Below are 9,048 nucleotides of genomic sequence, written 5' to 3' on the forward strand. Positions count from 1 at the left end.
ATCCTCCTGCTATTTCAATTAGCTAGCCAGATTGAGGTTTTCAAATGTAAACATCATTAAACAATGAGAGGAAGATGGAGAAGATGGCAAAACTAGCATCCTGCTTCCCATTGTACAGGCATTGGAAACTGAATGACTTCCGTGCCGCATCATTTTCTACGGGATATCGGGAACTGTAATATCATTTGATTAATTGAAACTTGGCTTCATCCTAGACAGCACCATTCAACCAGGAGGCTCCTTTCTATATGCTGATCTGACAGAGCAGAGGACTCTGGTGAGAGAAGGAGAGGAGGTGTGTGCTTTACAGTGTTTAAGGACTGATGTGTTGATGGGAATGTGAGGTGGTGTCCTGTTTCTGCTGTGGATCACTGCTATCCGTTCAGAGATGACTACAGTGCGGTGCTGCCCATGCTAGGGAAGAGCAACAATATGGCCATCTTATGGGGGTCAGGGTGGTTGGACAGTAAAATAATTCCACAACCAGAAACTACAGATTACCAGAACCATCCAGTAAGCCAACGATGTAAGAAGATGCAATAAAGGACTGAAATATAAAGTTAAAGGAGCTGATGGGATGATGCTGATGTGTCGCTACAGTGCATTTAAGATAACAGAAAAGAAAGATTGAGGATGAAGAAAGAAAGACCAAAGATGCACCAGATGAACTTGTGCCAAAGAATGTAGCTATGTCTGCTGGTTTGAAGTTTTTTTGGTTTTAAAAAAATCTGAAATAATATTAGTTTTACAAGCCACCACTGTTGCTGGTGGTGATAACACTTAACTTACCCCATCAGCTCAGCAGAAAACATGTTGGAAAATCAAGAGAGTACACTACTACGGTCGTTGGATTAGAGGTTGTCAAACAGCAGCGCTTATGAAACAGTGAAGCCAAAGGTTCAGACATCTGTTGAAGCAGTATTTACTCGAGGCACTGCAACAAGAAAAGCAAGCTATGAAGCGACATTAAGAACGCAATAACAATCCACCTCTGAGGACAGGATCCCACTATAGACTGTGAAGAAAGACAAGTCCAAACTATGTCTTACCAAGGCGAAAATACTTTATAACACAATATGAATTAATATTAGGTTTTTTGGGTTTTTTTTAAATTTGTGGAATAGCAAATTAGAGAAACATCTTGTTGAATATCTGCATTTAAAGTGTCAACAATCTCCAAATATTTTGTTTTAAAAAACAATGTTAAAGTTTTTAGCATAAATTTTTAAGTTCTTTTTTCAGTGTTACAGTTTACACAATAAGATTGTTTACATTCGGAACAACTGTTAAATGCTCTCTGACTCTTTCATATGTATTGTTATCATTTTGTGGGGCCAAGCAAACCATAAAGTAATCAAAGTATATACACAATGAGATTAAAATGTTGTATATTTGATGTACTACTGTCAATAGAACAAACCATAAACCTATATAAAAGCCCAGTCATGCAAAAAGAAAAAAAATACACGTTACATTGTTAAACCAGCAAAAACTTAATACTGTGATAAATCTTTTTGCCCAGCCCAGCACCGCTTAAAGCTTTGCCAGTTAATTATATTTACCTTGATCTTAACCTTTAACTGTACACCCATCTGTGTCTAACTAAGAGCAGGTGGAGGACGGGGCGGATACATTGCACTCAGTTCTAATTTGAGAGGACCTGTCTGTCTGTGTTGTTTAGTGATCCATGGACGGACCCTTTCCTCCAGTTATAGGTAGCCGGGCTTGAATGACACCTCCACGTTAGTGAAAGCTGCACAACCTCAAACTGATCAGCCACTTTAACTGTTGAAGCATGGCTTCTCGTTTAACCTTCCCCACTTCCAGCCTGCCTCATTCCAAATCTGAGGCCAGAAATAACTGTCAGTGTTGGCCCAACTAGGCTCCAGGAATCCAGGCTCTCTGTCCATCGCCGAGGGGCCGACATTCTTTAAGAGAGTAATGGGAGAATGTGTGAGGCTTTATCTCTCATCCATCCCGGGTATTGTTTGACTACCCTGCCCCAACAATGTAAACGCTCCAAGTCAGAGTTCACCAAGGTCATGTGTGGTATTTATTGACCCAGAGAAAAGAGGAGAAAAACCTAGGAGGAACATTTTTGCTGCAGCTTTAAGTTGTGGGAAAATGAAACAAACAACTGCTTTTCTCTCGGAAACGGACGTCAAGGACGTCACATGATCGCAGCACTGAGCAGCTGATGTGTTTTGATTTGGGCACTGTATGTTAAGCAGCGCACAATGATTTGATTCAAATGTTATGATTGGAAGGATGGAAAAAAAAATCTGCAATCTCCAGTAATTGTTCCCCGGAATGAAATTGATTCACACCCAACCGAGCATGAAATAACATTGGCAGATGACACTGCTGTTACTGTGCCTGAAACACAACACGATTCTAATAGGAATAATCAGCACCTTCTTGCAGAGCAGACACACACAGACATTCACACATCTAACCTTCAGGTGATTAGTTGATTCAAACCATTTTACTACGTAGGGCTGTAAAAGTATATATTAATCTTTAAATGGAACTTTTCTAATTATATTTAACCTAAAAAAGGAGTCACAGCTCTTCTTGCCTTAAAGAGTAATCGGGACTGTGAGGGTTCTCATGGCCACACATTCTTCATATGACACAGCGGGTTTTTGAAGATGTCCAGCTTCAATGTAACGGTTATCAAAGAAATTCCATAGTAAACTTATTAAAGTGAGCAAATACAATAGCAATATTACTGTAATACCTTTACACAATTGTGCTAAAAAGGATAATTTCCTAATTTACTGGTCAATTTTAAAACAATATTCACATACCCATATTAACACCCCAAACGGTTATTGGTTTCTGTAATCATTCCCTATTTTCAAAGTGGCTGTGAAAAGATCTCTCCATGAAGCAATTTAAATGTAAGAACTGAAGCTACTATTAGGCTTCAGCAGTCTCAGTTAGCCAAATCAAATTAAAATTGTTGAAATTAAAGCCTTTTTACTACCAAAAAACTGTAACATTGGAAAATACCTACTTAATTTGGCAAACTCAGATTCACGACAATTCGCATTTGTTTTCGTTTGTTTTTTTTCATTTGGTACTCTGCATGGCCATCATGGAAAATAGGAACAGTTATAGTGACTAAATACCGTACACATGGGTTTGTGAGTGTTGCTTTAAGACAGATTGGAAACTAGAGTTACCACCACGTGGTTGTATGCCCCAGCAAGTCAGTCAAGTTGCAGTTACAGTTTATGTCCATGTTTGTCCAGACTCATCTGTAGCGATGACAGTTGACAACGCTTGAATTATGAATGTTGCTGCAAAGAGGCTACAAATTCCAAAAAGTGGCTGCTTCACACACATCTTCAAGCCAGTACAACAGAAGATCTATACAATCAGCACAGTTTCAAGGTGGAGTGTCACCAATTCAGTATCTGACCAAATGTTTCCTCTTCTCATCGTGAGTTAAGGTATTGAATAATGTTGTGAAATTTTGTCATACTTAGCATATTTATTGGAGTTATAGCCAAAATTTGTGTGGTCACAGCAACCTTGACCTTTGACCACCAAATTCTAATCAGTTCATCATTGAGACCAAATGGATGTCTGTAGCAAATTTGAAGAAATTCCCTCAAAATATTTTTTCAGATATCTGGTTCACAAGAATTGGATGGATGGACAGATGGATGAAGGGATGGACAGACAGAGGGACGTACAGATGGACTGACAATCCGAAAACATAATGCCTCTGGCTACGACTATTGTTGGTGCAGAGGCATAAATCTGTAGTCCTATGCTTTAAAACTTGACAATAAACTGAAATATTATTGAAATATTGACTAAGTCTGTGCACAAAATACAAATTAATACCTGAGAAACATTTGGATTGAAGACCTTTAGGGCTGCCTTTATTATTTGTTCAAACCAAAATGAATTATTCTGCTATTTTGATAATTGCCTATATTTAGACTCGATCATGTTAAAGAGACAGCCACAGCACAAAACTATTTTCCCTATTTGTACTGAATGATGTTCCCCTTATCTACTGTATTTACAAGTGGACAAGTGGCTTAGAAAATGAATGGATGGACGGATGGATAGTAGCCTACAGCACAAACACCCTAAAGCTAGAAACTCCTCTTATAATGCTGCACATCATGAACACTTTAATCAGTGAATGTCAACATTTCTGACTTTTGGTCAGTGCATGTAGAAATTATGCTTCTGAGTTTGTCTGAGGGTGTTTGTCTGTAGGGGACACCTACTTGGGTTCTGAACACTCCCCATACTGCTGCGCAGTACTGGTAGCCTAGTGGCTCTCTTAGGGCTCAGGGCTGATCAGTAAACAGATTGACCTGATTCTGATGCTCTGCCTCCAGCTATTCAGCCCAGAATCATTGAGCACAGCTCCTCTCATGAACAGACAGCCACTACATGGTCTTGGTATTTAGCTGGCCGCTCCCTAACCATTTTTCTTCCATTCAGCCAACTGCTACAGCTAAGATAAATGTTTTTTTGGAACAAGAGACTGCAAGTTGATGTATATTAAGCAAGCAAGATATTACTTTACTACTTGGGTAGAAATCAATAACACCAATTGACTTTGCCTATGAAAAAAAGAAAGGTGAGCTAGGCTTTAAATAGACACAGAGATATCCATTAGCATCTACAGTTTTGTTCTGACTAACCGTAGGTGACTGCCATCTTGATGTAAGCATTTTCCAGGGAATATTGTTTTAATGAAATGTATGATTTATTCAATTGTAACAGCTGACAGAGTCAGTGAAAAGACAGACATTGACCTCCAAAAGAGATGTGAGCTGGATTCCCAATTCTGCTATTAGGAGAAACCTACGTTTTATTACAAGCTTGTTGCCAGTATAATTAACTTCTGAATGTACACATCTACCAGTACATGTTCTTATACACACAAAATACTAAGCCTAATCAAATAAGCTAGTACCCAAGTATGTCAATGCCAAATCTTATGGTGCAGAATACTGTAAACAAATTACTTTACATGTATTACCAAGTTTAGATGTACCATTGGAAATCCCACAACACATATCTTGGGAGGTTTCACCTCATAGAACTGTTTAAATATCAAAACCATGTCATCAATTATACAACTGGTACTCATGCAATAATAACAAAATAGGTAATTTGGCAGTGTCTTCTAGAACACAAGACCTTTCCAAAAATAGTTATTATGAAAATTACTCTTCCACCTCTATTGTTAAAAGCTGCAACATGGCTTAGTTTTTATTACTAGAAACCGTTGGATGAGGGTACAGACAGATCGTTTCAGATTGCTTATAATGTTATTATCAGACCATATTCACAACAACCAAGTCATGAATATTTTGGGACTTTCTGATAGTGCCAAAGAACCTTTGGTGATGGCTGCATCGAAATTAAACACAATGTTAACACAAATACAAAAAAAAACTAACAGGAGCTAAAACACTATTTGTTTGTATCCACTTTGTAAAGCCTCCAGAGATAACTTTTTTGTTTAAACATTTAATTCTGAATTCAATCTTGATTGCACAATGTAATGGCTATAGAACAATGAAAACAAACTGCTTATAACCTAACTTTCACTAGAACTGAGTTAGGGCACAAAAGGAAGTGCATCTACCACTGCGCAACTAAAACAGGAAGAGAACTGAGCAGTTTGTTTTGCTAGCTATCTGCATAGCATAGTGATTTTGCAGGGGTCATTACTGTCCACAGTAGTCTTGAAAATGGCATTGGGCATTTCTCGAAGCAACTGAATAGGATGAACAGACTCCATACCATTGGTCAAAATTAACTGACGCTAGGTTGCAGAAATCTGTCTCTTTCTTTCATGTTAAAACAAATAAAAATAAAACTATCTAAAATAATTTAATTTTTTAATCATTTACTTTCTCTTTAGTGAGCATGTTTTTCTTCGCTTTTCAGCGTTGTGTGTGTTGATGATGTTGTTTAGTGGAGATTGCTCATCTGTGGACAGTAGCTAAACTCCGAGGAAAAAGAAAAGCGATCCCGCTATTCTTCGTGACAATGCAGTCAACAACATTACCACGTGGAGACACTAGGTGGGGGTGGAATTCAAAAGTTGAAAATGTATTGTTTTCCACTCCAAATACCAAAAAAGCAAGAGTAGCTAATTTAGACCATTGAAAGGCTAGCAGAAAGGGAAACTAACAACAAATTCTGTGATTTTTCTGGTAAATTCTCCATGTATACTGAAATTGCAGTTGTAGTGAACAGAGCTGGTGACGGTAGTATATTATGTTTAACGCACAACACAGAGAAAAAAGTCCCCATGAAAATGAACCCCGTATCTGAACTATACAGGGCCAAAAGATGCTCTCACATTTAGTGAGATTAATGGGTTAAGATTATCTTCTCCATCTATCAAATATTGACTTGGTTAATGTGCATGCAGTGAGATACACTGTATCTCTATCACCCTGTCATCAGAATAGGCTCATTCCCGTGAGTAGTCCGTTCACAGTCTCTATTGTCTCTCCTGGAAATTAGAGGGGGATGGAATTAAAGAACAAGGTTAATTAAGGAAGAGCTTAAATCACAGCTGCTAATCACTGTAACTTACATGCTGAAAGCAGTATCTGCAGTCATTTTTGTTGAGAGCGAGTGAAGGAGATGCGTTTCCACAGAAAAGTGCTGGAAACAATAGGTGAGAGGCTCATTAAACTGCTGACAGTACCTTAATTCTCTCTCTACATCCGCCAACACACGCAAATGAAGTGGGGGAGACTTTTACTCCTCAAAGTTTCTCCTCATAGTTTAATTAGAGGTCACAATGTGTGATGATTATGCATCGGCACTGTTGTTGAGCAGGGTGAGTGCATTGGAGACGGCACATGAGCGCACGATTAGATAGATCTCCTATCAAGATGTGTGTAATGGATTTAGCCATTATTAAAGTTCAAATGCAGTTATCTTGCTGCTGTACATGCAAACCCATGTGTGTGCTTTTTTTTTCTCTCTGCAAACTCCCTGACCTCTTGTTTGAGGCAAAAAAAAAAAATTGGATTTGATACGACATGTTTACAGTAAGGCAAAATGACCTTTGCAGGCACAAAGAAAGCAAGTCACATAAGATTAAATAAATGTCCCAGCTGTTCCCAGTGGTTTTACGGCAAATCATAAAATTGGTCCTTAAACTAAATAACATGGATATATTTATTATAATTATTACTGAGTTATGCTTGTTCTACTGTTTCACATATACATGTCTAAGTGTGTGTTTGTGCAAGACACCTGACTTTCTCTAGGCTGTGCAAATTGTGCCTCATATCATCTGGATCTCATTGCTGCCAGTTTTCAAGAAAAGCCATCATGCTGCGGCCATATGCAGGTGGGAAACGAGGAATGCTTGGGAACAAAACCTGCAGCTTCATTCCCCTCCGCTCACAAGGATGGTAGGGTTGGGCTGTACCAGCTGCTCGAGGAACCCCCAGTGTGGGAAAGTCTCTCCTCGGCTAATGGAAGACAAACACCTCGGAGAGCGGTAGAGATAGCATGAAAACGATTAAAGCGTGACCCAGATTCTGTTGTGTCTCTGGCCTTTCACTGCAGTTGACAAATACAGGAGGGGACCTTGCTAATGAAAACACTGAAGAAACACTGGATGCTAATGAAGACAAACAACCTCATCCCAAGGTGCAGCTGGCACTGGCTTTGACATGATGAGAGAAGGAAGGTGCTTCTCAATAGATCCATTATATTTAAACTGAGCTATGGTTTTCGGGGGGTTCTTTAACCATGAAAAAAATGCAATAATAACAATAATTTCAAATGCTCCAAACTTTTGAAATCCTGTCAGAATATAATAATCCTCAGAAATAACAGAGTTTTAAGTGAACAAGCAGTCGCAAAGAAGCCTTTTTGTATTATAAATGTGATGTGAGGGCAGCGCTTGACAACATTATTCAGTTCTCAGGCTACCTTGAACTTTTTGTGACATTTCAGTGGTTGGCATTTGCTTTCCACAGAAAAGCTTTAAATTATCCTGTACTTTTACTCAGAACGATGTAATTTCTTTAAAAGGCTTTTATGGCATTTCTATGTATTCATTAGTGTCAAGTCTTAAAATGACATTGCCTCTAATAAAACATGCTAACTCAAAAAGTCGATATGAGAACCATATTTTATTTGATGGTATAACCTGTTTGCCACACTGTGATGTTGGCTCCATCTGATCCTATTTATGTCTTCACCAATTACAGCTCAGTGCTCGCAGAGCTCTTTTTGTCTCTGTCAGTATCTATTTGTCTTTGGAGAGAAACATAGCAAAAATATGTCTTTTTTTCCCCTAACTCTTAGCTTTAATCTCCAAGCTTTTGCTCCAGCTGAGCTCTCCGCAGTTGAACACTCCTAATTGACCTGTAGTTGAGTGCTAATAGGCCAATAAGGCAGCGTTGCATTTTGTGCAACCTTGTGCAACTCACTTTTTTTTTCTTTTTTTCCTTTTTTTACTGTTGAGAGAGGAGAAACAGAGAGAGAACAAAACATAAAAAGAGCAAAAGCCCCTTGATGTTTGCTAGTGTTGTAGCGGTGTGTGATGGGACTCTGGGGAGAGACGCTCACATCCCAGTGGGGGAGTCGACCCACGCCTTTAGTCGCAAACCTGCCCCTGTACTCTGATGGGTTAACATCAGTGAAGGGCATGAATGGTACACGGCTGATCAGGCTTTCTGCTGTACGGACAGTTGAGCTCTAAGCCCTGCTGTACTGCTAAAGTGTACAATGTAGCATTGCGTTTAGCATCAACACATAGATAAGGAATCTTCACTACTTTATCTTTATCCCCATTCAAACCTCTTCCTCTGGAATATATTCCTGTGGGGAACTTCTTTCTTTTAAATACTCCTCAATTTAAATATGTCAATCCCTCCCCTTTGATTCATATCTCACTCTTCTACTTCAGTTTCAATTGGTTTTTAGCCCTTTCTTTATGATCTTAACATGGTCATGAAAGTCCTTTGGCTTAACAAAAAAAAATAACTTCATGCTTGCAGATGCATGCAATTCAAGTGATCTTGG

This window comes from Plectropomus leopardus, chromosome 1, assembly GCF_026936395.1.
Source record: "Plectropomus leopardus strain MGB_pleo_1.0 chromosome 1, ASM2693639v1, whole genome shotgun sequence".
In the NCBI taxonomy this organism is placed as follows: Eukaryota; Metazoa; Chordata; class Actinopteri; order Perciformes; family Serranidae; genus Plectropomus; species Plectropomus leopardus.